This window comes from Lethenteron reissneri, chromosome 13 (genome assembly GCF_015708825.2).
Source record: "Lethenteron reissneri isolate LAM-NWPU_2019-01 chromosome 13, ASM1570882v1, whole genome shotgun sequence".
Taxonomy (NCBI): domain Eukaryota; kingdom Metazoa; phylum Chordata; class Hyperoartia; order Petromyzontiformes; family Petromyzontidae; genus Lethenteron; species Lethenteron reissneri.
Window position 1 is genome coordinate 12,758,686 of NC_083791.1, and position 26,419 is coordinate 12,785,104.

Consider the following 26,419-nt stretch of genomic DNA (forward strand, 5'->3'; position numbering starts at 1 on the left):
CTTTTTTATTAAAGTTGTCATCGGCCTGCTTGATTCTCTGATCAACCGGAGTGCGTCACGTGTCCAGGCTCCCCCATTCCAATCGGGCACTCGTTCACTGCGAGGCTGCTGCCGGGTTGTAACTCAGAGGTCGCAGCACGAAGCAGGCAACGCCGAGGTTCCAATGCCGGTTTCAGCCGCTGCCCGTGATTAAGAAGGCAGTTCAGCAAATTGACTAATCGCCATCTCTTTCCATCTGTACGGGGATATAGTGTTGCTCCCTCGCCCAAGGCGTGGGTTTTTCTCCGGGTGGTCCGGGTTTCCTCCCCCACCCACACCGTACAGCAAACACGACTCATCGTTAATCGGCTGGAGACGTCTAAAATTAAAAAGCCAATCCAGGACCCCCTTGACAAAGAGTGCTACGGCTCGGCGTGGCTCTCCTGGATAGATACATAATTATCGTACAATATGTATGAACATTATAGTATTGGTATATAATACAGTATTATATAGAGACCGAGAAATTGCTATTTTATTGATATTTACCAGAAGCAATACATCGAATATTTTATTATTAATGGTATAAATTTAGAGGGTCCTATTTAACGTCTGTGAAAACAAGCGTCATAGCTCATCGGATTTCTCTCAAATGAATAAAGATTATGAACAAGTTTAACCCCCCCCCCCCTCCCTCAAAGAACTTGGTCAACATAGACTCGTGCTACCGACCCGTGTCACACACCCGTGCTGGGAAGACTCTGTGTTACAGACCCGTGCCGTAGACGCGTTCTATAGACCCCATGTTACAGACCCGTGCCGTAGACCCGTGCCGTACACCCGTGCTGGACACCCGTGCCGTAGACCCGTGCCGCACACCCGTGCCGTACACCCGTGCTGGACACCCGTGCCGTAGACCCGTGCCGTACACCCGTGCTGGACACCCGTGCTGTAGACCAGTGCTAGAAACCACGTGGTGCGTCGAGCTCCGTGCCGGCTCCGCGCTCTCCGCGCCGCGCGCGGATTATAAAGACCCCGCTTAGCGAACAAGCAGAATGAGTCACGGATTGTGCTTTTAATGGAAGGGAGGGCCGGAGGCAAACGTCGGGGATCCCTGAATGAAGAATAAAGGTGGCCATAACCCCCCCCCCCCCCCCCCGTTTAGTAATCGATGATGCTCGGCGTTGGAGTGGGGGGATTCACGGTTCTATCCTCATCCTTTTATCCGGACGCAGCCGCAGTCGATAGCGCGAAATGGCAGGAAAGGACACGCGATCCATTTATACTCGAGTGTGTGTGTGTGAGTGTGTGTCTTTGTGTAAATATGAGTGTGTGTGAGTGTCTTTGTGTAAATGTGAGTGTGTGTGTGTGTCTTTGTGTAAATGTGTGTGTGTCTTTGTGTAAATGTGAGTGTGTGTGTGAGTGTCTTTGTGTAAATGTGTGTGTCTTTGTGTAAATGTGAGTGTGTGTGTCTTTGTGTAAATGTGAGTGTGTGTGTGAATGTCTTTGTGTAAATGTGAGTGTGTGTGAGTGTGTGTGAGTGTCTCTTTGTGTAAATGTGAATGTGTGTGTGAGTGTCTTTGTGTAAATGTGTGTGTGTTTTTGTGTAAATGTGAGTGTGTGAGTGTCTTTGTGTAAATGTGAGTGTGCGTGAGTGTGTGTGAGTGTCTCTTTGTGTAAATGTGAGTGTGTGAGTGAGTGTCTTTGTATAAATGTGAGTGTGCGTGAGTGTGTATGAGTGTCTCTTTGTGTAAATGTGAGTGTGTGAGTGAGTGTCTTTGTGTAAATGTGAGTGTGCGTGAGTGTGTATGAGTGTCTCTTTGTGTAAATGTGAGTGTGTGTGAGTGTGTGTGAGTGTCTCTTTGTGTAAATGTGAGTGTGTGTGAGTGTGTCTTTGTGTAAATGTGAGTGTGTGTCTGAGTGTGTCTTTGTGTAAATGTGAGTATGTGTGTGTCTTTGTTTAAATGTGTGTGTGTGTCTTTGTGTAAATATGAGTGTGTGAGTGTGTCTTTGTGTAAATGTGAGTGTTTGTGAGTGTGTCTTTGTGTAAATGTGAGTGTGTGTCTGAGTGTGTCTTTGTGTAAATGTGAGTGTGTGTGAGTGTGTCTTTGTGTAAATGTGAGTGTGTGTGTGAGTGTGTGTCTTTGTGTAAATGTGAGGGTGTGTGAGTGTGTTTTTGTGTAAATGTGTGTGTGTCTTCGTGTAAATGTGAGTGTTTGTGTGAGTGTCTTTGTGTAAATGTGAGTGTGTGTGTCTTTGTGTAAATGTGAGTGTGTCTTTGTGTAAATGTGAGTGTGTGAGTGTGTCTTTGTGTAAATGTGAGTGTGTGTGTGAGTGTGTGTCTTTGTGTAAATGTGAGTGTGTGTGAGTGTGTTTTTGTGTAAATGTGTGTGTGTGGCTTCGTGTAAATGTGAGTGTGTGTGTGTGTGAGTGTCTTTGTGTAAATGTGAGTGTGTGTGTCTTTGTGTAAATGTGAGTGTGTCTTTGTGTAAATGTGAGTGTGTCTTTGTGTGTGTGTGTGTCTTTGTGTAAATGTGAGTGTGACTTTGTGTAAATGTGAGTGTGAGTGTGTGTCTTTGTGTAAATGTGAATGTGTGTCTGAGTGTGTCTTTGTGTAAATGTGAGTGTGTGTGTTTGTGTAAATGTGAGTGTGTGAGTTTGTGTCTTTGTGTAAATGTGAGTGTGTGTGTCTTTGTGTAAATGTGAGTGAGTGTGTGTTTGTATAAATGTGTGTGTGAGTGTCTTTGTGTAAATGTGAGTGTGTGTGAGTGTGTCTTTGGGAGGGGAGCGGTGGTGTAGTGGTTAGCGCGATGTGCTACGAACCCGACGACCCGAGTTCGATTCCCGCTCAAGGCCAACACCAGTGACGATTATCCGAACCGGTACTGGGCTTCCTCTAGTTCGACTCAGCCTCAAATGAGTACCTGGTGCGGTGTGTAAGCATCGCGACAGGAGACAAAGACGGCCGGGTGTGGTGCTATCTACCCACTCCTCGTGCGCCGCTTTCATCGGGGCTCGCTGCTGGTAGCAGGCACTTGCCTCAATAGTCCGTTGAAGGCTACACGGGTGATCTTTGTCTTTGTAGTCGTGTGTGTTGACATTTGTATTATTAAAGATTCGCAAGTCTGCCTCTAGTGTATCCACTGCTGGATGAAGGGGGATTCTCATGCGGTCGCCACCCTCAGTCCTGTGACCCCCTGTGGGGCGCGTCTTCTCTGCTCAGGTGGCACAGAGATCCAGGGGAATTCGACAGCTTGGCGTGTCCCCCTCCATCTCATCATTGCGCCAGTCCGCGCTCTCTCTCTCTCTTCACTCTGCCCCGCGCTCTCTCTCTCTCTCTCTTCACTCTGCCCCGCGCTCTCTCTTTCTCTCTCAGCCTCCCTGCCCCCTCTCCACCGAGCTGCACTCGGCCCGGTGAGCGGCATTGAACGTGGCCACGTGGCTCAGAGGGGTCGGCTCCTAAAGGCCGTGTCACAAACACGGAGCCTGCAACCTTCATCGGTTGATTCCCAATCCGGGCTCCAGTTGAGCCGCGAGTTCACGCGCTGAGCTGACTCCTTGCACGCGGTGGCCACAGCACGCATACGGCATGCCAATGACGCCAATCTTGTTTTAATATCTCACGAAATAAGACCTGTTCCCCCACCACCGCACTCCAACAAATCCAGAGCACTTGTTTTTCCTGTGGAAGCTATTGATTGTCGCTTCGTTAATCGATGGATCTCCACTTCTCCCCCAGGAGCGCTCGCTCCACACAAACCCATCGCTTCGCAGTAGCCGAGTGGCTCCGAGGTGAGGGCGCCGAGAGTTCAATGTCAATGTGCAGCTGTGTGGAGGAGGGACTGTGTGATGTTGTCTCGGTGTGGTCTGGGACTGTTTTGTTGTTTTCACTGCCTTGCCCAAGCTTACATTCAGTGTTACAAAATCGGCAAGAATTTATATACTTATGCAATTTGTACTTTAAAACGTTATTTGTATTCATGTATTTCCTTACCTTTCCTCTGCTTTGCACTCCTATCGATTTTTGTATCGTTTGTTGTAACTTTCTGACTCGCCTCTACTGAACATCTGTGAAAGAAAGCTTCATAACTCATCGAATTTCTCCAGGATAAATTGTGATTCTGATCAAATCAATAGTATGACCACTGAGAGCCTGGGCTCGAATCCAGCTGCTTTATAACCGTGATCCTCAAACGACTCCACAAAACAACCACGCGGGGTCCGTTTAACGCATTGCTTGGTGACGCTGCCTTGGTGTGCGAATAGATCTTGATTTATGAAGGGGATTGTCTGGTACGCAATGTTCATGAATGGGTCTCTCTCTTTGGTTCTTTCGGTAAAGTCACGGAGAAAGACGATACATTTAATAATAGAATACGACGTTTCGATTGCTACACAAGTAGTCGTCATCAGGTAGAACTAAATTTGAGAGACAAAACACAAACACGGAGACACACAGAGAGACACACAAGCAGAGAGAGACAACACAGAGACACATAGAGAGAAAGACACACAACATAGACACACAGACAGACACACAGAGAGACACACAAGCAGAGAGACACACAACATAGAGACACACAGAGAGAGAGACACACAGAGACACACAGACAGACAAACATAAAGACACACAAGCAGAGAGACACACAACATAGAGACACACAGAGAGAGACACACAGAGACACACAGACAGACACACATAAAGACACACAAGCAGAGAGAGACAACACAGAGACACACAGAGAGAGACACACAGAGAGAGACACAGACAGACACACAGAGAGAGACACACAGACACACAGACAGACACACAAAGAGACACACAAGCAGAGAGAGACAACACAGAGACACATAGAAAGAGACAACACAGAGACACACAGAGAGACACACAAGCAGAGAGACACACAGAGACACACAGAGAGAGACACACAGAGAGAGACACAGACAGACACACAGAGAGAGACACACAGAGACACACAGAGAGAGACACACAGAGAGAGACACACAACATAGACACACAGACAGACACACAAGCAGAGAGAGACAACACAGAGACACACAGAGAGAGACAACACAGAGACACACAGACAGACACACAAGCAGAGAGAGACAACACAAAGACACACAGAGAGAGACAACACAGAGACACACAGACAGACACACAGAGAGACACACAAGCAGAGAGACACACAACATAGAGACACACAGAGAGAGACACACAGACACACAGACAGACACACAAAGAGACACACAAGCAGAGAGAGACAACACAGAGACACACAGAGAGAGACAACACAGAGACACACAGACAGACACACAGAGAGACACACAAGCAGAGAGAGAGAGAGACACACAGAGACACACAGAGAGAGACACACAGAAAGACACACAGACAGACACACAGAGATAAACAGAGACACACAGAAAGAGACACACAGAGACACACAGAGAAAGACACACAGAGACACACGGAGAGAGACACACAGAGAGAGACACACAGAGACACACAGAGAGAGACACAGACAGACACAGAGAGAGAGACACACAGAGAGAGACACACAGAGACACAGAGAGAGAGAGACACACAACATAGACACACAGACAGACACACAAGCAGAGAGAGACAACACAGAGACACACAGAGAGAGACAACACAGACACACAAGCAGATAGAGACAACACAGAGACACACAGAGAGAGACACACAACATAGACACACAGACACACAAGCAGAGAGAGACAACACAGAGTCTATGCTGTGTGTCTCTCTCTGTGTGTGTCTCTCTCTGTGTCTGTGTTGTCTCTCTCTGCTTGTGTGTCTGTCTGTGTGTCTCTGTGTTGTGTGAGTGTCTGTGTGTCTCTGTGTTGTCTCTCTCTGCTTGTGTGCCTGTCTGTGTGTCTCTGTGTTGTGTGTATCTCCCGGTGTGTCTCTGTGTGTCTCTCTCTGCTTGTGTGTCTGTCTCTGTCTCTATGTTGTGTGTCTCTCTCTGTGTGTTTCTGTGTTGTCTCTCTCTCTGCTCGTGTGTCTGTCTGTGTGTCTCCGTGTTTGTGTTTTGTCTCTCTCTCAAATTGAGTTCCACCTGATGACGACTGCTTGTGTTGCAATCGAAACGTCGTGTTCTATTATTACATTTATTTTCTTTCTCCGTGACTTTACCGAAAGAACCAAAGAGTAATTCCTGCAGTCATGAAAGCTTCAAATGTAGAAGTTTGAATGGGTCTCTGTCCATAAGACTGGTCTTCTCGTCAGAGCGCCATGGCGTCTCTGGTGCATAGAACGGTCTCCAAAGATGATTCACTCCATCACTCCGGTCTCTGTATCTATGTTTGTTGAACTTCTTTCGCACCGTATGTAGCCAACTGTGCTAATCGAAGGTGTGGGGGAAGGACAACAAACTTAATACAAAACGCAGTTCTAAATTCTAAATAAATTTATTTAGAATTTAGATGTAAAAGTGCACAGCTCCAGTGGCTTCCTAATATCGGACGGGAGAGCGTTCCAGACGGCCGCAGAAGCCGCACCTGAAAGCGCCGCGCGATGGCGGTGACCGCCGCCTTTGTTCGATGGTTCGCCAAAAGCCGCTGCGACGATGACCGGAGTTGGCATGATGGGTTGTGATCCTTGACGAAGTCAGCAAGGTGTTGTGGTTCATTCGTGACAAGCGCTTTGTGTGTAATGTGACCTTATAATGTATTCGTTCAGCAACCGGAAGCCAATGCAGCTCAAACAGCACTGCATGCATATAAAAAAGAATCATTGTCCGAAACGTCGTCTTTTATATTTTTTTCCTCTGAAGGCCATGGGGTTATAGACGAACATATTGGGATTTTGCATTACTTTTGGTGGCTTGTATTGTTGATCTGGAGACGGGGAGATCGATAATATAATCGATGTTCGGTCGCCGCATTGATGGCATTTTTATGATTTCTCACTTAACAGAATGGGCTGCGTGAAGGCTGCCATCTTCCACTAAACAACAGAGGCACCGCATTGCATCTCGATAACAGGAGCGCCAAGCACACCCTCAAAGTGACCTGCTGCGGCAAAGCTGTGCGACACCACCCCGCTCCAACCCATCTCAGAGTGAAGTTGGACCTCCTCTCACCTTCCACGACCACCTGAAAAATTAGCTGCCAACACCAAATCAATGTCCAACCTGGTCCAGCAACTGGCACCACCACAAGCTGTGGAGCACCGGCACCTGTCGCACTCCACGTGTTGGTGTCCAACTGAACGCTACAATGCGGTGCGTCACTGGAACCCTCAAGTCGACCCCAACACCCTGGCTGCCCGCGCTGTCATACATCTCTCCCCACCCATCCGCCACAATGCTGAGACCCTCGGGGAAGTTATGCGACTCGAGGAAAACAGTCGCCTTCCCAGTCATCAGGGTCTCCATAACGTCCCTCGTCATCCCTTGAAGCCCTTTGGACCCCATGCGCTTAACCTACAACAATCTGAGTTCAACACCGATGAAGCTTTGAGAGCTGAATGGAGTTCAAAATAACTCACAAACACCACCTTGTGAAATACTCCTTGCACAAAATCCTTGGGTTCGATTTTCCACGACGCTCGTGGTCCACCCTAAACCGTACAACGTGTAACAACGCAATGCCCGATCCACAAAAACGAAGGAGACATCACAGCGATACACTCCGCTGCTCCTTACGTGGTTATCTGACTTTACCACCTGAATGTGACATTGCAGTTGCTGTTCTGCATCTACATCAGCCATACGAAAGAAGAAAAATTAAGTTTGGTCTTGCACTTAACTTCGCTAAATTACAGCTCAGCTATTTAACATAGCGGTTGATTGTCACGTGATGAACATGACTCTCATATGGCAAGAGGGTGGGAAAGTGCTGCCCGCTCTTGTGTGTGGACCAGAAGTCACTTGAAGGGGTCTCAGAGGAAGCTCTCTGATGTCCGCTTCCGCGGGCCGTTCTCCACCCGGAAGAGTTGCACTGATCTGGATTCGGCATGTCATGGCGAGGACGCCGACAGCGCAATGAGGGTGCCAAGCGGAACGTGACATTGACATGGAAGGTGAATGAACGCCGGGAGAAGCCTCTGGCCATGGCTGAAGATGAGAGGAGAAAGCGGAACCCATGTATTCCCCGTAAGGCGGATTTGCCACAGACTTTCATGCGGTTTATATTTTATATCGTCTTTGCTTTTCCTTCGTCTTACGGAAGTGGGGGGGGGAGATAAGCGTGTAACGGTAATGTGAAAATGTCAAAGCATTCATGGGATGAACACATTTCGACGCGAGCCGTCAGGTGTGCATAATGCTCGCAAGTCTGTTTGTCTGCGTATGCAACATCAGCACTATCCCCGCGTGCGTGTGCCGTGTTGACCTTAGTAAGTTCACGCTAACAGCACTTCCCCAACGGTCTATATAGAGACACTGGGACTAGTTGTCTATGCGTGACTTTTGTGTCTGTGTGTAGGTCTGTATCACGCGTGTTGGCGCGTGTTTGTGTGTGCGTATGTTTGTGTGTAGGTCTGTCCCTGTGCGTGTCTTTGTATGGTGAGGTGGTAGTGGTAGTATCGCGTTTAGCGCGCTGCGCTCCGAACCTCTGTGACCTGAGTTCGAATCCCAATGACGATTATATTGAACCGGTCCAGGGTCACCTCGAGGTTGGATCAGCTTCAAAATAGTTCTCGGTGTGATGTTTCAGCATCACCACGAGAAATGCAAAGGTGCCTGGTACTGGTGTTTGCCACCCACCTCCTCGTGTGCTGGGCCGGTCTCCATAGATGCCCCAACAGTCTGTCAGGGCGGTGCGGGGACCTTCGTCTGTGAACTGCGCAGCGCGCCAGAGCCGCGGGAGGTGTCTCGGGGTGCGGTCTCTATTTCCCGTCTCTGTGCTTCTCATATGATTTTAATCGGACGCTCCCATCTCTTATCTCTGCGAGCAGCCCGCTGTATCAAGCCGTGGTATTACAGGCGGGTTGGGAGGGCTTGTGGGGGGCCGAAGAGGCGGGGGGGGCGCTTGGGCGGAGGGTTTCGGGTGGGGGTGTTGGCGAGAGCTCCCGCGCTCGGCCTGCGGGCTGAGGAAGCCCGGGAGCCAGGAGCTGTCTTGGGGGTGAGGGGGGCGGTGAGGGGGGGGGTGAGGGGGGGCGGTGAGGGGGGGGGGGGTGAGGGGGGGTGAGAGGGGGCGGTGAGGGGGGGGGCGGTAAGGAAGCGGAGAGGAACGGGCTCCCAGTCCAGGTGTGCAGCTCATGCGCGCGTGTACACGGGAGGAGAGCAAATCACGAACATCATCCGTCTACGTGCAACTTGTGCAGCAGCCATTTGGGCAATCCACTGCTGGATGAGGGTCTCCCGACGCCGAGGTGGCATTCAGCACCATGGACAACCCCGAGAGAAACCCTCAAATCAGCAGACTCACATCGCCAGACTCACATCGCCAGACTCACATCACTAGAGACGCTGACGTCACAATCCCCTCGAGCCCCCCTCCCGCGCCCCGCCCCCTTCGTCCTGACTGGGACCCCCACCACGGCTGTACGGGGCTCTGGGGTCTCCAGGCGGGACCTGGTAATGGAATCTGGCTGCGCCGCCTCCCCGTCAGATAATTAAAATGTCAGAGAAATGACAGATGCGGCCATTGTTCTCGGCAAATTAAAGACCCGAGCGGGATGAAGGGAAAATTCTCAACAAACACGAACACAAACACAAACACACACACACACACCGCAACACGTATACACGCACCACAACACGTACACAAGACGTACACAAGACGTACACAAGACGTACACAAGACGTACACAAGACGTACACAAGACAAAGATCCCCCATATAGCCTTAACAGACTGTAGGGGCAAGTGCTGTTAGCGAGCACCTATGAAGGCCGTAACGGTACACGAGGTGGTGGGTGGCCAGCACCACGCCCGACCGCCTTTGTCTCCCTAGTGGCAATGTTTACACACCGCACCAGGTACTCATTTGAGGCTGAGTCGACCTAGGGGAGGCCCGGGACCGGTTCAGATAATCGTCACTGGTGTTCGCCGTGAGCGGGAATCGAACCCGTGTCGCCGGGTTCATAGCACAGCGCGCTAACCGCTACACTAACGCTCCTCCTACACACAACACGTATACACACACCGCCACACGTATACACACCGCAACACGTACACACACACACACACACCGCAACACGTACACACACCGCAACACGTACACACACACACCACAACACGTACACACACCGCAACACGTACACACACACACCGCAACACGTACACACAAACACCGCAACACGTACACACACCGCAACACGTACACACACACACCGCAACACGTACACACACACACCGCAACACGTACACACACACACCGCAACACGTACACACACACACACCGCAACACGTACACACACCGCAACACGTACACACACACCGCCACACGTACACACACACACACCGCAACACGTACACACACCGCAACACGTACACACACCGCAACACGTACACACACACCGCAACACGTACACACACACCGCAACACGTACACACACACCGCAACACGTACACACACACCGCAACACGTACACACACACACCGCAACACGTACACACACACACACCGCAACACGTACACACACCGCAACACGTACACACACCGCCACACGTACACACACACACACCGCAACACGTACACACACCGCAACACGTACACACACCGCAACACGTACACACACCGCAACACGTACACACACACCGCAACACGTACACACACACACCGCAACACGTACACACACACACACCGCCACACGTACTCACACACCACAACATGTACACACACACACACCGCAACATGTACACACACACACACCGCCACACGTACTCACACACCACAACATGTACACACACAAAGACAATAACCCTTAACCTGACTATTTGGGGGCAAGTTCTGCTAGCGAGCACCTATGAAGGTCGGGATGGTACACAAGGGGATGGGTGACCAGCACCACGTGGGGCCGCCTTTGTCTCCGTCGTGGCGATGTTTGCACACCACACAAGGTACTCATTAAGGGTGATTCGACCTATGGGAGGCACAGAACCAGTTCAATATGCGCCACGTAAACATGCACGCATATGCACACACGTGTAATAAAACAGGTCGACGACAAGCGATTGTGTCTCCGTCTCTTTATTTCTTCGTTATTTGGACAGCTCGCGTTCTGCTCTCCCGGTCTTTCCGCAGCACGTCGCGGGAGCTGACGTCCCACTCTTACGCCGCTCTCACGCCACTCTCACGCCGCTCTCACGCCACGCTCACGCGGCTCTCTCTCACGCGCACCGCTGGCAGGCGGCGCGCCGGGAGCCGTCTCCGCGTCGCCACGTGGCCGATGGCTCGCGGAGACCCCCGACGTGGCCCAGCTTCCAGCTCCCACCAACTCCTCGAGCCCCTTCCGGCTCCCCCTTATATCCCCTTCCCACGTCACCCAGACTCCGCCCTTCGCCACACCCCTTAAGAACTTTCCAGAACAGGACCCTGCGGGGTGGGCTGGTAGGAATAATACTTAGTACCGGTACAGAGATATCGACCGGGTATAGAGGAGTTAAAGAAAAAATTACTGTATTCTAGTGTAACGTTAATTAAAAGTGTTTGTTTTGACAAGAAACGCTGTGAGATTTAAAGACTCGTAGTCTTTCATTTCCAACACCACCCTCAACACCACCCCTCCCACGGACGGACGGACGGACGGACGGACGGACGGACGGACAGACACATTAATCTATTGGTGGTCTGGTCCACTTCGTTCCTACCAGTATAATACCACCCCCTTAACGCCTCCCGGCTCAGCCCTTAGACGCTGCCCCCGATGGTTCGTGGCGCCTGGTTGGCTTCGGGGCTGGGGCGGCCAAACCCCGCATATGCTCGCATTACACAAGTGTAATAACAGCCATAGAGGGTTCACGTGGGGATTGGCTTGCCGGTCCTGCTTTGTAGCCAATAAGGGATGAGCCAGGGAGCATGGCCTCGGCGTGATCACGGCATGTTAGCTGGGGTGATTGGCCTGGCCAATCGGGGCCTCAGCTAATGGGGAGCCAGATCAGAGGCGTGGTCCCGGGATTGACAGGGAACCATCGGGAACGGTCAACGCTGTCTATTGAGGATTGGCTGGGGGGTACCACGTGACGAAGGGATTAAGAGAGAGAGAGCGGTCGCGAGCAGACTTGGGAACGAGAAGAGCAGGAGTCACGCGCGTACGGGGGCTCTGGGTGCCACGTGCGCGGTGGGGACTTGGCGGGAAGTCTGGCCTCTCTCCGTTGTCTGCCAGCAACAGAGAGTGTGTGTGTAAAGTGTAACTGTGGAAGTTGAAAATAAAAAGGACTGATTCCGGAAGCCGTCTCAAGAAGGTTATTACACATGCATGAACAAACACACATATACAGAGCTATGCGTTAACATAAACTCATACCTGCACATAAACATACACTAATACACATGCATATCGACGCACATACATACAAGTACCGACGTACAAACACGTACCTACATACAAACACGTACCTACATACAAACACGTACCTACATACAAACATGCACATAACCATAGATATACTCACGTGACTGGACACCCACATCACTACACAGGGCGCATTGTGAGCCCCCCTGGGGCGCATTGTGAGTCGTGGAGCAAACTGCGGCCCACTGCCAACTTTGCAAATTGACCGGAGGCAGCAGCAGCGATTCGCTTCTCCTCACCTGAAGCCGTCACGTGGCTTTCAAATTTGAAGAATTCATCACAGAAGAGGCAATCGCTAACCGGACAACACCACTCTGTTCCTCCACATGTTCAATCGAAGATGCTGCTGAAACGAAAGAGGATATTCCAGTGATGCATTTCATTTATTTATTTCGCATATCGAGATGATGTTGCAGTTGGAATCAGGTGCTGCTCTGCGCATTAAGCGTGTATTGTGTTGTAAATTTAAAAACAATTAGCACTCCTTACTAAACAATCTACTTAAAGCAGCTTTGGAAAAAATAGCTAATGAGATCATGAGTAAGATCCATTACTCACATTAATCATACGTCACTGATGATGACTAATACGATAGGAACCCAGTGAGGATGATAACGAAGTCGCAACTGAACTTAATGTTATCACCCCGCAAAGGTCACAAAAAAACCCCAAACACTTATGCGAGGCGACCTTTCCACTGCGAAACTTAAAACCGGATTCATCAGCTGCAACAGAAGCCAAGTTGCCCATGAAGGACACGCGGGGGAGCGTGGATGAGGTCGGCGTCGAGATGAGAGATGGACGATGACGTCTCTAAGCTCATGAATGTTTCATCAGCCGGGGGGTCGATGCAATAGCCCCTCACTTGACCCAACAAGCCCCCCCCCCTCTCTGTCGCTGTCTTTTCCGTCCTTCTCTCCATTTTCCCGTCTCTCCATGTTTGCCTTTGTCTCTCTCACTCTCGCTCTCTGTCTATGACTGTATCTGTCACCGTGTCTCCGGCTGCTTGTGGATCTCTGTCTCCCACAACATATGACAGCCATCCCCTCTTCTGCCCCCCCCCCCCCTCTAACCCCCCCCCCCCCCCGCCACCTAATCTCAAGGCGAACAGCCCAGGTGCAGATCCAGAGCGTGCACTGTAGACGCTGGTGATGATTGTGGTGATGATGATTGTGGTGATGATGATTGTGGTGATGATGATTGTGGTGATGATGATTGTGGTGATGATGATTGTGGTGATGATGTGGTGATGATGATTGTGGTGTATAACAGCATTATATTCACTCCGATGCTGACTGAGGGCCTCCCCATTATCCCGACCTCTTTCGCCACACATCCAGCCAGCCACGAGCACCGGCTCTGATAATGACCCCTAAACCCGAATCCTACCCCACCCCATTTATCCACCCCCTTTCGCTGTCTCCTTGCACCTCCGATTGGCCCGGTTGTCTACGTACGATGCGAAAGAAGTCCAACATACAGTGAGGGAAAAAAGTATTTGATCCCCTGCTGATTTTGTACGTTTGCCCACTGACAAAGAAATGATCGGTCTATAATTTTAATGGTAGGGTTATTTGAACAGTGAGATACAGAATAACAACAAATCCATAAAAACGCATGTCAAAAATGTTATAAATTGATTTGCATTTTAATGAGGGAAATAAGTATTTGACCCCTCTGCAAAACATGACTTAGTACTTGGTGGCAAAACCCTTGTTGGCAATCACAGAGGTCAGACGTTTCTTGTAGTTGGCCACCAGGTTTGCACACATCTCAGAAGGGATTTTGTCCCACTCCTCTTTGCAGATCTTCTCCAAGTCATTAAGGTTTCGAGGCTGACATTTGGCAACTCGAACCTTCAGCTCCCTCCACAGATTTTCTATGGGATTAAGGTCTGGAGACTGGCTAGGCTACTCTAGGACCTTAATGTGCTTCTTCTTGAGCCAGTCCTTTGTTGCCTTGGCCGTGTGTTTTGGGTCATTGTCATGCTAGAATACCCATCCACGACCCATTTTCAATGCCCTGGCTGAGGGAAGGAGGTTCTCACCCAAGATTTGACGGTACATGGCCCCGTCCATCGTCTCTTTGATGCGGTGAAGTTGTCCTGTCCCCTTAGCAGAAAAACACCCCCAAAGCATAATGTTTCCACCTCCATGTTTGACTGTGGGGATGGTGTTCTTGGGGTCATAGGCAGCATTCCTCCTCCTCCAAACACGGCGAGTTGAGTTGATGCCAAAGAGCTCCATTTTGGTCTCATCTGACCACAACACTTTCACCCAGTTGTCCTCTGAATCATTCAGATGTTCATTGGCAAACTTCAGACGGGCATGTATATGTGCTTTCTTGAGCAGGGGGACCTTGCGGACGCTGCAGGATTTCAGTCCTTCAAAGCGTAGTGTGTTACCAACTGTTTTCTTGTTGACTATGGTCCCAGCTGCCTTGAGATCATTGACAAGATCCTCCCGTGTAGTTCTTGGCTGATTCCTCACCGTTCTCATGATCATTGCAACTCCACGAGGTGAGATTTTGCATGGAGCCCCAGGCCGAGGGAGATTGACAGTTCTTTTGTGTTTCTTCCATTTGCGAATAATCGCACCAACTGTCACCTTCTCACCAAGCTGCTTGGCGATGGTCTTGTAGCCCATTCCAGCCTTGTGTAGGTCTACAATCTTGTCCCTGACATCCTTGGAGAGCTCTTTGGTCTTGGCCATGGTGGAGAGTTTGGAATCTGATTGATTGATTGCTTCTGTGAACAGGTGTCTTTTATACAGGTAACAAGCTGAGATTAGGAGCACTCCCTTTAAGAGTGTGCTCCTAATCTCAACTCGTTACCTGTATAAAAGACACCTGGGAGCCAGAAATCTTTCTGATTGAAAGGGGGTCAAATACTTATTTCCCTCATTAAAATGCAAATCAATTTATAACATTTTTGAAATGCGTTTTTCTGGATTTGTTGTTGTTATTCTGTCTCTCACTGTTCAAATAAACCTACCATTAAAATTATAGACTGATCATTTCTTTATCAGTGGGCAAACGTACAAAATCAGCAGGGGATCAAATACTTTTTTCCCTCACTGTATATAGGTACTCGTTCACTCTGCGGGGAATGGCTGCGTGTGGGAGGAGATCCTTGTCCTGCCCCCCCCCCCGCACTCTGCCCGCCCTTGCTCCCTCCTCGCTCTGCCCCTAATTCACTCGCGTGACTGATCATAGCAATCGGAATCCTTCTCGCGTGACGGGTCCTGGAGTGTGGGGGGGCTTCAATCAGAGGGGGCAGCTGGGAGGGAGGGGAGGGGGAAGTTGCCTCGTTGCCGTGAGGGAGGGGCACAGCAAAGTGTTGTTGTTGTGCATCTTAGGCCCATATCTAGGGCCAATACCTATCAGGGAGAGTCTTTGCCTGTCTGGTAGTTCACCAATGTTGATTGGTTTAAGAAAGCTGATGAGACACTGAATGATGCACTCCCAGAAAGCCGTGCGACTGACGGGATGTGTCAATCATATCGGACGCCTTCTTAATCTACTGTGACACGATGAGCTCCCCATACCGTGTTGGTCGTGGGGGTTGTTTTACCATACTTCACCACACTGGTGATCTGGAGGCGGGTTGGGGGGGGCTCGACTGGTTGTTAAGTATCACTCGCCACTGATGTGAGAAGCTCTCTATGGGTCTCTGTGCGAGTCTATGTGTGAGTCTATGTGTGAGTCTATGTGTGAGTCTATGTGCGAGTCTGTGTGTGAGTCTATGTGTGAGTCTATGTGTGAGTCTATGTGTGAGTCTGTGTGTGAGTCTGTGTGTGAGTCTGTGTGTGGGTCTCTGTGTGAGTCTATGTGTGAGTCTATGTGTGAGTCTGTGTGTGAGTCTGTGTGTGAGTCTGTGTGTGGGTCTCTGTGTGAGTCTATGTGTGAGTCTATGTGTGAGTCTGTGTGTGAGTCTGTGTGTGAGTCTGTGTGTGGGTCTCTGTGTGAGTCTATGTGTGAGTCTATGTGTGAGTCTATGTGTGAGTCTATGTGCGAGTCTGTGTGTGGGTCTATGTGTGAGTCTATGTGTGAGTCTATGTGTGAGTCTGTGTGTAAGTCTATGTGTGAGTCTATGTGTGAGTTTATGTGTGAGTCTATGTGTGAGTCTATGTGTGAGTCTATGTGTGAGTCTGTGTGTGGGTCTCTGTGTGAGTCTATGTGTGAGTCTATGTGTGAGTCTCTGTGTGAGTCTATGTGTGAGTCTATTTGTGAGTCTATGTGTGAGTCTGTGTGTGGGTCTCTGTGTGAGTCTATGTGTGAGTCTATGTGTGGGTCTCTGTGTGGGTCTCTGTGTGAGTCTGTGTGTGGGTCTCTGTGTGGGTCTATGTGTGGGTCTCTGTGTGAGTCTATGTGTGAGTCTATGTGTGAGTCTATGTGTGGGTCTCTGTGTGAGTCTATGTGTGGGTCTCTGTGTGAGTCTATGTGTGGGCCTCTGTGTGAGTCTATGTGTGGGTCTCTGTGTGAGTCTATGTGTGGGTCTCTGTGTGAGTCTATGTGTGGGTCTCTGTGTGAGTCTGTGTGGGTCTCTGTATGAGTCTATGTGTGGGTCTCTGTGTGAGTTTATGTGTGAGTCTATGTGTGAGTCTCTGTGTGAGTCTATGTGTGGGTCTCTGTGTGAGTCTATGTGTGGGTCTCTGTGTGAGTCTATGTGTGGGTCTCTGTGTGAGTCTGTGTGTGGGTCTCTGTGTGAGTCAGTGTGTGGGTCTCTGTGTGAGTCTGTGTGTGGGTCTCTGTGTGAGTCTGTGAGTCTCTGGCTCTATATGTGCATGGGATCGTGCCGCCTCCATGGGATGGGAGAGGGAGGGGCTAGGAGGAGGGGGGTGGTGGTGGAGGGGGGAGGTGGTGGAGGGGGGAGGCGGTGGAGGGGGGAGGTGGTGGAGGGGGGAGGTGGTGGAGGGAGGGGCTAGGAGGAGGGGGGAGGTGGTGGAGGGGGGAGGTGGTGGAGGGGGGAGGTGGTGGAGGGAGGGGCTAGGAGGAGGGGGGAGGTGGTGGAGGGGGGAGGTGGTGGGGTGTTAGTTGCGTTTCATGACAGAGGGCTGCACAATTCAGCCTCTAATCTTAATTTGGAGCTTTCGTGACTGCAGGAATTATTCTTTGGTTCTTTCGGTTAAGTCACGTCTAAAAATAAAATAATAAATTATTATTTTATTTTTAGACGTGACTTAACCGAAAGAACCAAAGAATAATTCAGCCTCTGACTACCGCTCCAATGGCCTTGGGGTTTGTGGGTTGGGGGGTCGCTTCGGAGTCCCCGGGTAAGGGGGGGGGGAGATGAATAAATATATTAACGCGCGACCCTCATTAGCTGGGGCACCGGGTGAGGTGTGGGGGCGGAGGCGACCTGAGGAACTTTGCCCATCACTCCTCTCCCGTTTTTCGCGATGTCCGACCGGTCGAGGCGTCGCCTCCAGTCCGCTCGGCCGACCGCCCGCCCGCCACAGAGATCGCGGTTTATTCAGATCACCTTCCACTTGTGAGACAATCAGGGCGCGTATTCACGTGGAGCTCTCTGGCAGCTAGAAGTGCGTCACTGTGTGTCAAAGGAAAGTTCCGGAACTTGACTTCGAAGAGCTACGTCTGAGGTCAGTAGATGAGGCCGCTTCATCCGCACCGCGTCCACAGCAAGTGGCTCAGCGGTAGAGTGAGCGGCTCGCTATCGGAAGATTAGAAGGGGTCGGCCCAACCTGCCCTGCACACTCACGACCTGCCCTGCACACTCACGACCTGCCCTGCACACTCACGACCTGCCCTGCACACTCACGACCTGCCCTGCACACTCACACACCCGCCCTGCACACTCACGACCCGCACTGCACACTCGCACACCCGCAATGGCACGTGCAGAGAGGGGGGGGGGCGGCCGTGGATACGAGCGGCTTTCTTCCGAGGCGCGGGTAACCATCAAACAGGCGGCGAATCGTAATTGAGCGATCCCCGTTAACAAATCGACAGCAATTCCTGGCGACAGAAGGCGAGACTCCACGCCGCCGCACGCGATATCGACGTGTTGGGGTCGAGAGGTCGGATGAGGATTCTGTTCTGGGTCGGGGGGCGGGGTTGGGGGAGGGAGGCGGGTCAAGGTGGGGGAGGTGAGTTGGGACGTGGGGGGGGGCAGGGCCGCCGTTGAACCCACTTCAAACCTCCTCGTCTCTTGAGGCCTCTGCCCAATGACAGCAGCAGATCCCTCGACTCAGCAGCTGGTGACGACTCGTGCCGGTCTGGAGATGGTTGACGACTCGAGATGGTCTGGAGATGGTTGACGACTCGAGATGGTCTGGAGATGGTTGACGACTCGAGATGGTCTGGAGATGGTTGACGACTCGAGATGGTCTGGAGATGGTCGAGGTATCGCTTCTGAATAACTGTGCATGCCCTGAGCAGTCCCGGCACAATTCCATTTTCATCCCTCGACTCGTATCAAGTCGTCTGTTGTTTAGGGGCCTTTTGGGAATAATACATCTATAATAATTCTCGCAGATAATAAACGATCCGGACATCGCGTATACTTCCTCGTTTGTTTAATGAAGTTATGGAACCATTGCGGAACACGAATGCTTCACCGACATTCCGGTGTTCAGCCGTAGTCCTGCCTCTCTGCCTCGTGACTTCTGTGTCCGGCGCAGCAGATCCTGGCTCCAGCTCCCCGCTCTTCGCACTCATATCGTGTGTTTGTGTTGTTTGTTCTTGTAACTCGCTGACCCGTTCCTACTGGACATCTGTGGAAAAGAGCTCCATAGCTCATCGGATTCCTCCAACAGTCTAAACACATTCTGATTCCGAACCCGGAGCAAACCCGCCACGTACACGAGATGGTAAGTCTCCCACCATCGCACAGATAGACTCAAGAATCCACTGCCCTCCTGCCGTCTCCCACTGGTCGTCTCCTATCCGGCCATGCGCCGTTGCCCTTGCCCTGCTAGAGTGGGGATCGCTGCGTGGCACTCAAACATAAATGTTCATTTCACAGAGATACTGTTTGCGCAAATAAGTGAAAATATAAAACATTTTGACGTTTGTGCTGTCACTGGCGCCCTCAGACCATCGACTCGAGTGAGTGGTGGAGTGAGTGGTGGAGTGAGTGGTGGAGTGAGTAGTGGAGTGAGTGGTGGAGTGAGTGGTTGGAGTGAGTGGTTGGAGTGAGTGGTGGAGTGAGTGGTGGAGTGAGTGGTGGAGTGAGTGGTGGAGTGAGTGGTTGGAGTGAGTGGTGGAGTGAGTGGCGGAGTGAGTGGTGGAGTGAGTGGTGGAGTGAGTGGTTGGAGTGAGTGGTGGAGTGAGTGGTGGAGTGAGTGGTGGAGTGAGTGGTTGGAGTGAGTGGTGGAGTGAGTGGTGGAGTGAGTGGTGGAGTGAGTGGTAGAGTGAGTGGTTGGAGTGAGTGGTTGGAGTGAGTGGTGGAGTGAGTGGTGGAGTGAGTGGTGGAGTGAGTGGTTGGAGTGAGTGGTTGGAATGAGTGGTGGAGTGAGTGGTTGGAGTGAGTGGTGGAGTGAGTGGTGGAGTGAGTGGTTGGAGTGAGTGGTGGAGTGAGTGGTTGGAGTTAGTGGTGGAGTGAGTGGTTGGAGTGAGTGGTGGAGTGAGTGGTGGAGTGAGTAGTGGAGTGAGTGGTGGAGTGAGTGGTTGGAGTGAGTGGTGGAGTGAGTGGTTGGAGTGAGTGGTGGAGTGAGTGGTTGGAGTGAGTGGTGGAGTGAGTGGTGGAGTGAGTAGTGGAGTGAGTGGTGGAGTGAGTGGTGGAGTGAGTGGTGGAGTGAGTGGTTGGAGTGAATGGTGGAGTGAGTGGTTGGAGTGAGTGGTGGAGTGAGTGGTGGAGTGAGTGGTGGAGTGAGTGGTTGGAGTGAGTGGTGGAGTGAGTGGTGGAGTGAGTGGTGGAGTGAGTGGTTGGAGTGAGTGGTTGGAATGAGTGGTGGAGTGAGTGGTTGGAGTGAGTGGTGGAGTGAGTGGTGGAGTGAGTGGTTGGAGTGAGTGGTGGAGTGAGTGGTTGGAGTTAGTGGTGGAGTGAGTGGTTGGAGTGAGTGGTGGAGTGAGTGGTGGAGTGAGTAGTGGAGTGAGTGGTGGAGTGAGTGGTTGGAGTGAGTGGTGGAGTGAGTGGTGAAGTGAGTGGTGGAGTGAGTGGTTGGAGTGAATGGTGGAGTGAGTGGTTGGAGTGAGTGGTGGAGTGAATGGTGGAGTGAGTGGTTGGAGTGAGTGGTGGAGTGAGTGGTGGAGTGAGTGGTTGGAGTGAGTGGTGGAGTGAGTGGTGGAGTGAGTAGTGGAGTGAGTGGTGGAGTGAGTGGTGGAGTGAGTGGTGGAGTGAATGGTGGAGTGAGTGGTTGGAGTGAGTGGTGGAGTGAGTGGTGGAGTGAGTGGTGGAGTGAGTGGTTGGAGTGAGTGGTGGAGTGAGTAGTGGAGTGAGTGGTGGAGCCGTGCTGTGCGCGCCAGGGCGAGACGCATGCGGCTTTCATGAATTTTGGATGTTGGGTGGTTTTCCTCCTTCTCCGCCTCCCATTTAAACTGATACTCCAGCCTCTTCTCTGGCAGGATACATTAGAGCCGCCAATTTATTTCTATTTTCTCGCATCTTTGCCTGGCGCTTTAAGTGGGGATTGGTGCAAGTGCGCGGTGGGGGGAACTGGGAGGGGGGGGGGGGATCTCCCAAGCTTGCATTCAGTGTTGGAAATCGGCAGGAATCTACAGTGTTGATGCAATTTGTACCTCTATACTTTAGCTATTTCTATTTATTTGTCGTGGCTTGCTTACATTTTTCTATTTTGCACTCCAATCGGTGTTTTTATCTTGCTTGTTATTGTAACTTGCTAACCCGCCCGTACTGAACATGTGTGAACAAGAGCGCCATAGCTCATCAGATTTCTCTAAATAAATACAGATTCTGATGCTGAATTTGCCTTCACTTAATTACATCTTGTGCAATCGTCGCCACTGCCTCAATCGGCCTCATCAAGCCGACTTCATTTCCAGAAATGACATTTCTGTTTCGTGTTACAATTCCAATTCCCTGGTTTTACTTCGCCTCGCTCACACTCGTTTCATTAAAACATTGCAAGATTAAGTCTACATTTGTTAACTTGGATTTTTTTTATGTTCAGTTGTATTATAAATGACTTGATGTAAGCCACTTAGCCCTTGCACACGAGGCAACGATGTTCAACGCCTCTCAACCGCGTTCACATTCCGTCTGCTGAGCACCACCCCTCACCCTAACCCCTACCGCTAACCCCTACCCCTTGCCCCTATCCAAAACCCCTAATCACGTGGCGCGTGGACCACGTGGTTCACGCGTGGAGCTCCACGGGCCGCGAGGCCGCGCGGGCCTTCTGCGCCGGCGCTCGAAGCCACTCGCGCGGCCTCCAGGTCCCTTCGTTGGCTTTTTTTGTCACGTCACGAGATTCAAATTTCTCGTTCGGAACTCTCGCAGAGCAGTGGACTCACTCTCGCCCCGTGGTAGAGAGTGGCCTGCGCAAGCAGATATCACAGAGCTACTGCAGAATCGGAGATCCCTTCAAATTCCAGTTCTTCTCCACGCTCGAGTGAGTGCAGTTTTACGAGAGTCTTGTTCATGGCATGGCACCTGGATGAAATATATGGCTCTCTATATAGGTCTGTCGGCCTCTATAATAAGTTATGGGTCTCTAATAAGTCTATGGGTCTGCGTGTGATCTATGGGTCTGTATTTGAGGCTATGGCTCTCTTTGTGAGTCAATTGGTATCTACGTGAGTCTATGGGCCTCTAATAAAATGTAATTGGCTGAGACAATCAACTCTATACAGTGGCAAATCCGTTGTGATCACAGGCTGCTGCTACGTGGATTCGAACTTAGGCTCTCAGCTGTGCCGGCTGAGCGCTCTGATCTCTGAGCCACCCAACCGCCTCTGCACTGCTCCTTCTACCCAGGAAAGGCGCTTAATTGGAACCCAAGTGGTTTGGGAAATCTATAGGAATCAGTGAAAGTGGATGCATCCTGACAAATTACTCATCCGACTCGCGACCCTGATGAGGGTGCTCACGTCGTGTGGGTTGCTCTGAGTAAGCGCATCGACGATGCGCTTGTGAAGGCGCAGCCCCGCAATGTCTGGCTCACGCCACTGCTGGAGCATAGGGGCCTCTACTCGGGGAGCTCTGGTGTGCAGGTTTGTGTCTGCGTCGCCCTCCAACAACAACGGAGGGCGGAGGAGCGACGCTCACAACAACGAGCGGAGTGCCGGGTGGATAAAGCACAGCAAGTTGGTACAGTAGGGGGCACAGGTGGTACATCAGCCAGTCATCTCGGTCATCTCGGTCAGTCGACCTGTGGCACCTGCTGGGTCTGCCCCGTGACCTCCTGCCAGCGGACGTTCGACAATTCACGTGGCCTCAAGGTGCACATGGCCTGGCACAAGCGTGGTGGTGACGTCACCGCCACTTAGTGGCGAATGGCGCTTGTTGTGTGTGCGTGCGTGTGCGAGCGCGTGTGTGCGCGTGTGTGCGTGTGCGCGTGTGTGCGCGTGTGTGCGTGTGTGCGTGTGCGTGTGTGTGTGTATGTGTGTATGTGTGTGCGTGTGTGCGTGTGTGTGTGTGCGTGTGTGTGCGTGTGTGTGCGTGTATGTGCGTGTATGTGTGTGTATTGTGTGTGTGTATGTGTGTGTATGTGTATATGTGTGTGTGTTTCTGGTGGACTCGTGTAAATGTCGCAGGCGCGCCGGGGCGGATTCGTGAAAAGGGCATCTGATGTCTGTCGTCTCGTGCTCAGTTTGGTCGTCATTCTCGCGCCGTGGGGGGTCAGGAGTGGGTGTAGCGGGTGGAGGGGAGGGGCCCAGATGGATAGTTTTTCGCTGTGGGGATGGGTGGGGGCTCGTTTGTTGGACAGTGTCGAGGGGGGGGGGGGTCTGTACGTTCGTTTTTGCCTCGAAATGTTAACTCAATCGATCGGCACAGGCAGCGCCAAATCTATCATTATTATTATTTTCATTCAATTTGGAAAAATCGACAGACAAAAATCTGTCTTAAGGCTGAGTAATCTGTGTTGTGTATTGTAGAAATGTTGCGCCGAACTAGGACGCATATCTAACCGAGGGGGGGGGGTCCTTGCCTAGAAGCATCTGGCAGTTCACCAGCACCGGGCGGAGCGAGGCCGCGTCTGCTGAGAGGCGCCGCGTGCTGCTCGCAGCTCGGGCTCCACGTCGAGGTCGGTGCCCGGGTGAGAACTCGAGAGGACAGGCGCTCGACTCATTTGCAAGAATCACCTGGGCCAGCAGAAGGGGCCGAGTAATCACTTCACAGCAAAGTACAAGCAAGAAAACCCGCGTTACAGAATACAAGTGTAAAGACTGTGTCAGCAAGTCTCGATGTGAAGACTGTGTCAGCGAGTCTCGATGTGAAGACAAGGCGCCAGCAAGTCTGGAGGGTCTTGGTTGGGAAATCCCCCAGAGTGTCCAAAAGAGACAGGTGGGGAAATTCCCCCAGAGAACCCACGAGGATAAAAGCAGGGCCAGGAGGGATGTTCGAGGCTGCGGAGGGGGACTCGGGCCGTCGTCGCTGTCTGCTTGGTCATAAAATCTCCACGTCAGCATTAGCTCATGACGACGTGCTCCTAAGCTACATTACGTGCAATGAGATCAACATCTAAAGCTCGAGTGCGGAGCCGTTACACGCGTAAACAGCGCACGAGCATAAACCAATGTTACATAGAAATGCATTTCCTATTACCAAAGTTGGCTTGGACATACACTCTATTTTTTTCTTCAATCATTCGTAGTGAAATCAAGTTACCGAGACGTCAAATCTGATGCAGGGTGATGTTTGCAGGAGCATGCCAACCGACAGGGACGTGAGTCAAAGGTCCGCTCCAGTGACCGAACCTGCGATGCCACCAGCAGCACCACCACCACCAGCAGCACAACCACCACCACCACCAGCAGCAGCACCACCACCACCAGCAGCACCACCACCACCACCACCAGCACCACCACCACCAGCAGCACCACCACCACCACCAGCACCACCACCACCAGGAGCACCACCACCAGCAGCACCACCACCACCAGCAGCACAACCACCACCACCACCAGCAGCACCACCACCACCAGCAGCACCACCACCACCAGCAGCACCAGCAGCATCACCACCAGAAGCAGCACCACCACCACCACCAGAAGCAGCAGCACCACCACCACCAGCAGCACCACCACCACCACCAGCACCACCACCACCAGCAGCACCACCACCACCAGCAGCACCACCACCACCAGCAGCACCACCACCACCACCAGCAGCAGCACCACCACCACCACCAGCACCACCACCACCAGCAGCACCACCACCACCAGCAGTACCACCACCACCACCACCAGCACCACCACCAGCACCACCACCAGCGCCACCACCACCAGCAGCGCCACCACCACCAGCACCACCACCAGCACCAGCAGCACCAGCACCAACCCTCAAGCCTGCCGAGGCTCTCCCTCGGGCTCTGAATGTCAAGGACCAGCGTTCCTCCGAGGCCGTTGTCTTTCATTCGCCTGCAATGCCTCTGCTCTCGCAGCATTACCGTCATTCGCCCCGTGCCCTTGATCCGCCAGGAATCAGCGATTTGTCGGCGCCGTAGCGTCGCCAGTCGCGCCGGGATCTGTAAAATGCGTCCTCGGCGTGGCGACACTGGCGCCGCGGGAGGGAACCGACACATTCGCCGCTGTCGGACTGGCGGTGATACGGCAGACTCGTCAGGCAGACTCGTCAGGCAGACGACAGCCAGACAGCAGGCTGGCAAAGAGGCGGACGGGCGGGCGGGCGGGTAGACAGCGGAATTGACACTTGACAGACACACGGAACGAGAGACGACTCGCCTGAGAGACATACAGACAGAGGGTCGGACGGATAGAGGACAGGATGGACGAGAGGTTGACAGAGGAGAGGTGGACGAATAGAAGTTAACGTAGGAATGGCGGAGAGTGGTGTATGGAACTCATTGCTATGAGGAATGGGTATCGCTGCAGCCTTCAAGGTGCATGCGGAAAGGCAAATCTGTCCAAGGCGGATGAACCCTTCCCCTGATCGTGCGGGAAGCGCCGAGGCGACGCGTGGATCCAGGGGGCTCTGCAGATATCGGTGGAGGTGGAGCAGGCAACGTGCACCTGGCCTGGCACAGGCGCCGTGGTGACGTCAGCGCCACTTAGTGGCGAGTGGCGGGTGTTGTTGTTGTTGCACGCATCGAGATGTGTGTGGTGGACTGCGCTAACAGCCTCTACAGTCTGTTGAGGCTATACGGGAAATCTCTGTATGTATATATGTCTGCATGTGTGTATGTCTTTCTTGACCCGTGGCTGTCGGTGACACGCGGAGCGAACATGAATGCCGCCACACGCGCCGACCCCGCCGAGTCGGCTGTGCTGGGGTCTTTATCGGCGCTCCTAAGAGACAGACACACACGCGGTCTCTCTCACACACACACACAGAACAGCGACCCCTCATAGCCATATAAACACGCACAGACACGCGCGCCTGCACACACAGCCACACACACGCGCGTGCACTGTGACACGCGCGCCCATAAAAGGCCGCTCAAGCTGCGTATCGACTCGTGCGCCGGAGGAAAATAGCGGCGCCAGGACAAAACGTGAACGCCGACTCGAACAGCAGCAGCAGCAGTAGCAGCAGCAGCATCAGAGCAGCAGCAGCAGCAGCATCATCAGAGCAGCAGCAGCAGAAGCAGCAGAGCAGCAGCAGCAGCAGCAGCAACAGGAGCAGCAGCAGCAGCAGCATCAGAGCAGCAGCAGCAGCGGCGGCGGCAGCAGCAGCAGCAGCAGCATCAGAGCAGCAGCAGCAGCACCGGGGCCAGGTGGCTGCGTCGCGAGTCGGGGCGCACGGGGCAGTGGAAAAAAACCAAGCGCGGCACGGGTAGCGCTGCAGCCGCGTCACGTGGTGTCAAACACCAAATAAGGGCACGCGAACTGCACGGCTTTGGTTACAGGGA